Source organism: Petaurus breviceps, unplaced genomic scaffold (assembly GCF_028583685.1).
Source record: "Petaurus breviceps papuanus isolate PSGF00001 unplaced genomic scaffold, PetGlider_PUasm1.0 174, whole genome shotgun sequence".
In the NCBI taxonomy this organism is placed as follows: Eukaryota; Metazoa; Chordata; class Mammalia; order Diprotodontia; family Petauridae; genus Petaurus; species Petaurus breviceps.
Window position 1 is genome coordinate 39,196,757 of NW_027185761.1, and position 8,303 is coordinate 39,205,059.

Here is an 8,303-nt window from a genome sequence, read left to right on the forward strand (position 1 = left end):
GAAGAAGAAGAAGAAGAAGAAGAAGAAGAAGAAGAAGAAGAAGAAGATCTTGGACCACTGGAAAATTGTGCATTCATTGGTTTTCTTCTTCATGTGAACACTCCTCTTGGCCACTGGAATCTTTAACTTAGTCTTGGTCTTATATGTGAGGCCCAAAGAAAGGGGACTTTCTTTTCTTTCCCTCTGATGCTGTCATGGCAGAAAAAGTAATGGAAAAGGACATGGGCAATATGCAAGAATTCATGGCATACTTGTCTTTTCCAGTGTAGTTTTTTTTAAACCATCACTGTCACTTCCCAATACTCCACCGATCCTCTTCCCTATGGCGAGAACCCTTGTAACAAATAAATACAATCAAGTAAACCAAATGAACCTACAGGCCATGTCTGAAAACCTAAGCCCCATCCCATACCTATGTTCCACTGGGAGACATGATCACTTCTTCAGGGACTAGAGTCAGAAGATCATTTACATTAGAATCTGGGAGTCTTTCACCATTTTTCTTTTAATTGTTGTAGTCATGATGTCCCTGGTCTCGTGGTTCTGCTTACTTTAATCCACATCAGTTCATATAAGTTTTCCCAAATTCTTCTCAATTGTGCTTATTTGTCCTTTCTTATATGCTAATTATACTAATATTAATCATAGTACTAATAATAACATTTAGATACGATTTATCATATGGCAGACAATGTGCTAAGTGAATTATAAATAATATCTTATTTTAAACTCACAACAATCCTGGGAGGTAGATGCTATTATTATCTCCATTTTTCTAGTTGAGGAAACTGAGGTAAAAAGCAAGTGACTTGCCCAAGATCGCACAGCTAGTAAGTATCTGAGGCTAGATTTTAACTCAGTTCTTCCTGACTCGAGGCCCAGCATTCTATCCATAGTACCCACTAGCTGCCTAACAGGAATAAGAGTTAACATTTACATAGTGCCTATTATGTGTGCCTCTGTACTAAATTCTTTATAAATATCTCATTAGACCCTCACAACAATCCCGGGAAGAAGGTACTATTATCCTATTCATTTTTACAGTTGAGGAAACTGAGATAAGAAAAGGTTAAGTGACTTGCCTAGGGTCACATAGTTTGCATCTGTGGCCACATTTGAATTCAGTTCTTCCTGACTCAGGTGTTACTCTTATCTACTGTACCACTTAGCTGCCTATATATTATTATATTTTTCAATTTATAGCACTAACTTTACTTCTAGTTCTTTGTCACTGCAAATAGTACAGTTAAAAATAGTTTTATATAAATGGGACCTTTCCTTATGACATTGACCTGCTTGGGCCATGTGCCTAGTCATGGTATCTCTGGGGCAAAGCATATGTATACTCTATTGACATTTTTAGTATAAATCCAAATTGTTTCTCAAAATGGGTGAATCAATCCATAGCTCTACCAACAGTGTATGAGTGTCTTAGATAATTAACATTCAGGGACAGTAAATAGATTGGCCCTATCCTTTGGATATATTCGTACCACCAGGTCTCCATAATGAAGCCTTGATGTAACCCCACTAATACATTTTCATTTCTCTCCCAAGAAAACACAAACAGGATCCATGACCCTACCCTTTAGGCTAGGTGCCTGAACCTTCCCTCCTTTCCCCAATGAGGGCAAATTCAGATAAATTTTGAAAAGGATTTTTCCCAAAGCTACAATCCTACAGTAAGTCTGGATTTGTGTTTTTGCTACAGAATGACCTTCTAATTCTTAAACCTGGCAGTAGTCATTTCCCCTGGTATAAATTCAGCCTGCCCACTCTCTCTTCCCCATTAGAGGAAGAGGGGCAGGGAATTGCCTGCAGATAGACAACAGATATCAGTTTTCAAGTTCTCTGTGCTGTGTGTTTCTCCTGGCTAACTATCCCACATCCCCACCCGCTGGGCTGTGAAAACTCACTGAATACCAGCTTTCTGCCCAGGCACTGTGGGGGGTTTCCCTTTCTTTTCTTTTTTCTTTTCTGATGAAGAGACTAAAAAGCATCAGTGTGCCAGCTTTTTAGAATCTCTAGCTACTAAATAGTGTACATGACCACAAACACACAGCATATAGACTTATACTTTATCAGTCTGCAAAGCCATGATAGCAATGATAAGAATTATTGTAATTATTATGAATTTGTTTAGTGCTTCCAAGGTTGAAAAGTGTTATAAGTACACTAGTTTATTTGATCCACACAACAATTCTGTGAGTATTATTTTTATCCCCTTTGGACAGATGAGGAAACTGAAGTTAAGTAACTTACCCAGAGTCACACAATAAGTAAATGTCTGAAGCCGAAAATAAACTCAGGCCCTGAATCCAAGTCCAGTGCTCTCAATCCATTGGGTCATCCAGCTGCAGAAACTCAGGTGGAGTGGAGCAAACAGATGTTTATTCCAAGTTGCTAAAATGTAAAGGGTTTGTTGGCACTGTCTTATACCAGGCGAAGGGAAGCCTCGAGGTCACTTGTGACCCTCTAGGTCCTCAAATGCAGCCCTTTGACAGAATCCAAACTTCACAGAGCAAATCTTCAGAAACTCAGGAGGCAAGCAGCTGAAGTTCTCAGAGAGTATTCATTAGAAGTGATTTTCATTCATAGAAACTCATGAGGAAAATCTACCAAACACGTTAGGAGCTGAAATCTCCATCATTTTGGGGTACCCTTTCTCTGCCAAAGTCTAGATGCCCCTCTGATTCCAATAAAGTATGAACTGTTTTTTTATACTTTATTTAAGACCATTTAACCACTTCCAAGGCAACTGTCTTAGTGTCTAGCCCTCATCTCTCCATGTTTTGTAGATCCAACCTGAGGAACTTTGTCAAATGTTTGGCTAACATCTAGGTAAATTCTATCTATAGTACTAGATAGAAAGATAAAGCAAGGGCGGTTAGGTAGTACAGTGAGTAAAGTGCCGGCCCGGAATCAGGAGGACCTGAGTTTGGTTCCAGCTTCAGACACTTAACACCCACACAAAAATGCTAGCCATGTAACCTTGGGCAAGTTACTTAATCCCAATTGCCTTCCAAAAGGCAAAAAAAAAAAGAAAGATAAAGCATGTAGTAAGTGTTTTCTGTATGCTAAGCTTAAGGAATACAATCAAGTCCCTCTGCTCAAGGAATTTATATTTTAATAAATTAAATTTTAATAAAATTAAAATTTTAATAATATAATTTAATAAATAATAATATAATTTAAAGGGGAGATGGGAAGGAGAAAACCTTTAAAGAAGAGCTGAAAAGGAGGGGATGGTATGGAGATTTTTGGGAAGCGTCACTGGTGGAGGTCTCAGTTTTCTCATCTGTCAAATGGTGGGTCTCTCAGGTCCCTTCCAGGACTAAGTCTGTAAACCTATGATGATTTTTTAATCTGAGGGAAGCCAACCTCCCTAATCAGAGTGAGAAACATACTCCCAGAGAAACTCACCATGAGCCTCTCTTTCCAGCAGTTTTACATTCTTGTTTGTGGCATCCTCTGCTTTCAGAGGTGATTAGTATGGATGCAAAGACCCAACGTGCAATTTTTGTCTTTGGCATTTGTCCAGGGAAAGAACTGTATAGGGATAGTGAAAAGTGAAGGAAACAGAATGAAAAGAAAGAGAGCCTGTACCAGCAAGCACCCCACTTTACCCAGGGTGGCTGCCAACACAGGTTCTTAGATCTGCTTTTCTAAAGGAAAACAACTCAAAATGGGTTAACAATCTTGCTTTAATCAAACATATGTCATTTACCTAGTTCAGGGGAAAAAGGTGAGCACCCCAAACTTCAGAGAATACAAACAAGTTGCAAGCAGAAGTTACAAGAAGACAGAGAAACAGATTAAGCAGACAGGCCTCCAACTGTCTGACCATTACATCCATACCTAGTTAGTTACTAGAGAGGGAAGCACCAACATCTGGGTTTTCAAAGCCGGGGGGCTCAATGGCTGCCTAGAGTCTTGTCTGGTCAAATCACACAACACTTCTCAAAGTGAGCCCCAAAACAAAGCCTCACAATCAGGGTTCACATAGCCTTCTCCTGGGTCAGAGAATGTAACAACACTCTTGACCCACTGCTCAATCACAAAGTATCTCCTGAAAACCAAGCCTCCTTCCACAGGCTCCAGGTGCACTTAAGGCTATCAAAGGGTCTAGGGGGCAGGGAAGATGTTAAATTTCCATTCCCATTACAGAGCCAAGAGGTAGGAAAGTCAGAGGAAAGGTAGAAGGAAATAAAAACGAGTAAGCCTTGTCATTGTAACTGGATGAAAAGGTGATGCCTCCTCAGGAGAAGAAATCGTTAAAGGGTAATACTCTAAGGGCTCAAAATATGGTCCTGGAAAGAAGCAGTTCTCACGTTTGCTACAATCACTTCTTCCAAGCATCTGATTTTTTGTTAGTAAAGGCTCTGTTGGTGGGCTCCAGGAGAGGTGCACTGAATGGGTGGGCAAGGTAAAGATGGGCCAAGCACTTTTTTATCCATATGTCATTGAACCATGACTTTAGACCTGAAAGGGGTTAACCAGTCGAAAGCCCCCCATCTTGCATATCAGGACACAACCTCAGTTATCAACTGACTTGTCAAAAGTTACATGAGGAATAAGTGGCAAAACTGGGATTAAAACCTACATTTTCTGTACCAAACCAAACGCTTTTTCTCCTCTGCACTGTACTTCCAAAAATGATATCTGTGGAATATTATAAATTTAGTACCCCCTTTTGCTTCACCATCATCCTAATCTATCCCTATTTCTCAAGGTCTTTCAAGTCAAACTTCAGGGAAACAGAAATGATATTTAAAAAAATAACATTATATTTCCTCATTGGATAGCATAATTTTAAAATGCTGTTGAAATCTTTTCTTGCCATGAGCAGATTGTGCATATCTATGGTTATAATGTGGTCTAATTATTGAATTATGATGAGCAAATACTCTTGTCCCTTGTTATTCCTTTTAAAAGTGTGCGGGTTAATGTAAACTTGACTAAAAATATTGATTCAAAGAGTGAGTATAAAATGTAGTGCTTTTCAATTATATGAAGAAATTGGCTTTTGAAATTCTGAATTATGGACAAGCAGCCAAGATCCAATTTAATCTGCACAAAGGGATATATCTGAATTAGTTGACTATCATATCATTTCATTTTGGGGGTGGAGGGTGGGGGGGGTTAAGGGCGGAAAAAGCCAATGACTATTCCTGGAAATGTAATATTATCTCTTGCCGCCCCCCAGTGGCCAAGCCATGCGGAATTTTTAATCACAGACAAATGCCAGGAAAAGCATATTTGCTGTTCTAGCAATCTCAGAAAAGAAAAAGCATGGTCTCTTGAACCAAAACCAGTCAAATTCTTTTTCAAAGGAGAAAAGTCAGCCTGTTTCAGGTGAACGTTCTTTGCTTTTATGGCTGTAAGAAACTGGTTTTTTTTGTTGTTGCTGCTGCTGCTGTTTTTTCTCTGCCTTTGAACCAAAGTGGTTTCTGGAGACAGCAAGAGAGAAACTTATCAGCCTGAAATTGACTTATCAGTGAGCTGCTGGGAAGTCATTACTGAATCCTGTTTCCCCAGAATTCACCTTTTATTATGGTCCTCATTGCTGGGAATAGTTTATCTTCTGGCCACTTGTACATGAAGCACTCACATGTTGGGGGAATAACTACCTACTCACTGATGAGAGGCAGGGCAGTGAGGACAGTGGCTTGAGAGCCAGAAGATCTGGGTTCATAACCTGTCTCGCTGTTAGATTGTACAGTGCTTGTAACCCACTGGCAGTCAGAATTAACACAGCTAGCAAGAATGCTGAATCAAGTCAAATCCCTTACGATTCTCTTCCTGACACCATCCTCTACATGTCCCAGAAAAGCTAGGTGGCACAGTGGGTGGAACGCTGGACCTGCAGTCAGGAGGACCTGAGTTCAAATCTGACCTCAGACACTTGACACTTCCTCGCTAAGGAAGTGTGAACCAGGGCAAATCACTTAACCCTAATTGCCTCCAAAACTAAGATAAACTATACAAATCTCCTGCTATTGAGGTGAGCATCTTCTCTCCAAAGGTCCAAGGTCTCTGATTTTTCTGTTATACCCCCCAAGGGTGTGCTCCAGATACCCTTTATTGTCCTTGCCTGGGGTACAAGAATCTCTAATTCCAGCTCAGTTAGCTATGTGGTCTTAACCTGTCTGGGACTCATTTTTTTTTCCGTAAAATGAAGGGATTGGATTAGATGATATATAAAGATCAAAAATACTATCAACCAATCAATAAGTACTCATTAAACACCTACTAAGTGCATAAGCATTGAAGATACAAAGACAAAAAAAAAGAAACCATTTCTGCCTTCAAGTCCCTCCCTCAATAAATTACTTTGCAAGAGATAGCACATACATAAATGAATTATATAAAAATATTAACAAAAGAAATACAAGCAAACTTGAAGAAGGAGGACACTAGCAGCTGAGGCAATTGGGAAAGAATATAGAAGGTGACCATTGAGAAGAGATTTGAAGAAAAACAAAGAATTCAATTACAGGCATGGGGAACAGCCAATGCCAAGGCATGATGATGGTCAAGTAAAGTGAGGAACAGGAAAAAAGAGGACAATTTGACTAGAACATAGAGTGGGGGCATGGGAATGCCATGTAATTCATTCAGAAGGGTAGGTTGGGACAAGGATCTTCAGAGGAAGAACACTGATTCTGCTCCAGACATATCTTTTGGCTAGTTGATCTATGTGCTTACTTAGTGGATTTTAACTTCTGGGCAAAGCGATCCCAACAACCTCTAACTTTGAGCTAAAAAGCTGGACACGTTTACTGTCTCCCTCTTTATACCTGGCTCCCCTTCCAATTTCTTGGGGAGCATTCTTCTCTGATATCATTTTCCCACTTGCTTTCTTACTCTGTTCTTCTCACTTCTCACGGGGCCTTTCCTGAAGATACCAATGCCTTCAGTATCACACTTGGTTGGCTTGTTTTAAGGTCTCCCCTAAAGGATGGTTTCTATATTACCAAGTACATAAGAAAATCGAGATCAAAGTGGAGAATATTACAACAAAAGTAAACACTCAACACAGTACCAGTCATCAAAGTCAGGTTTCTTGTTATCTCAGAGTCCAAATTTCTTACCCGATGCTTGAGTATTTTTACTGCATACATTATGTAGAATTATCTTTGGTCCACATTATTAACTGTGATATAAACACTTCCAGACAAGAGTTTATTCATGAAAGCCCAGTTCTCCTCCAGTATCACAATAATTGGAGATAGGACAGGTGCACTCTTACTTGGATTTTCTTCATTCACTTCAAGGCTTTATAGCATCTTGAGGAAAAATAAGAAGTTAATCATGTATTTAGTGTTCTCCTTGTTCCACAAAGCTCAACTGTTGAATTTGATGGGAGATTTTAGCAGCTAGTATCAAATGGCCCCCTTGCTCTCCCTGAACTGGGAGTGTAAATATGGCCTATTGATACGGGAAGGGTAATTACCTCTTATATTTACACTGGGCTTCGAACTTTTCAAAGCACTTTTAGGTTATCTCAGTTTATCCTCAAAGAAGCCTGGGAGGTAAATGAAACAGGACTTATTATCTCCATTTCACAAAGAGGGAAACTGGAACAAAGAGAGGTTAAGGGATTTGCCTAAGGTATGGGGCTCTTCAGTGATGGGGATAGTAGGTGTCCTGAGTCCTAACTGAATGTTCTTACTGCTAAATCCCATTGTTTTGTAATAAAAATGATATTTCCTCTAGTCAGAGAATTGTTTCTAATATACTTACGAAGTATGATTGATTTGGTAAGTTACCCTGGATCACAGGGGGAAAGTTGCAGTTTTTTGGTGGGAGGAAATGGGACATAGTTAACTTTTCAACATTTCTCTAATCTAGTTGTTGAGTAAATTTTTTTTAAATCATTTGATAGGGAAAGGATCATAGCCTTGAGACTAAAACTAGAAGAGACCTTAGAAATCATCTAGCCCAATTCCCTCATTTAAAAATAAAGTTATTGATAAGTTTTGTTTTTACATCACTTTCATAGCTACATATATTCATCCTGCCTCCCCCAGAAAGCCATCTCTTATGACAGAGAGAAAGAAAAATGAAAGGAAAGAAGGAAGAAAGGAAGGTAGGAAGGAAGGAATGGTAGGGAGGGAAAAGAGATAAGGAGGTAAGGAAGGGAAGGAGGAAGAAAAGGAGGAAAGGAAAGAGACAAGAAGGAAGGAGAAAAAAGGGAAGGAGGGAAAGAAGGTGGGAGAAAGAGAGGGAATGAAGAAGTGAGAAAGAAATTGGGGAAGGAAGGAAGGAAGGAAGGAAGGAAGGAAGGAAGGAAGGAAGGA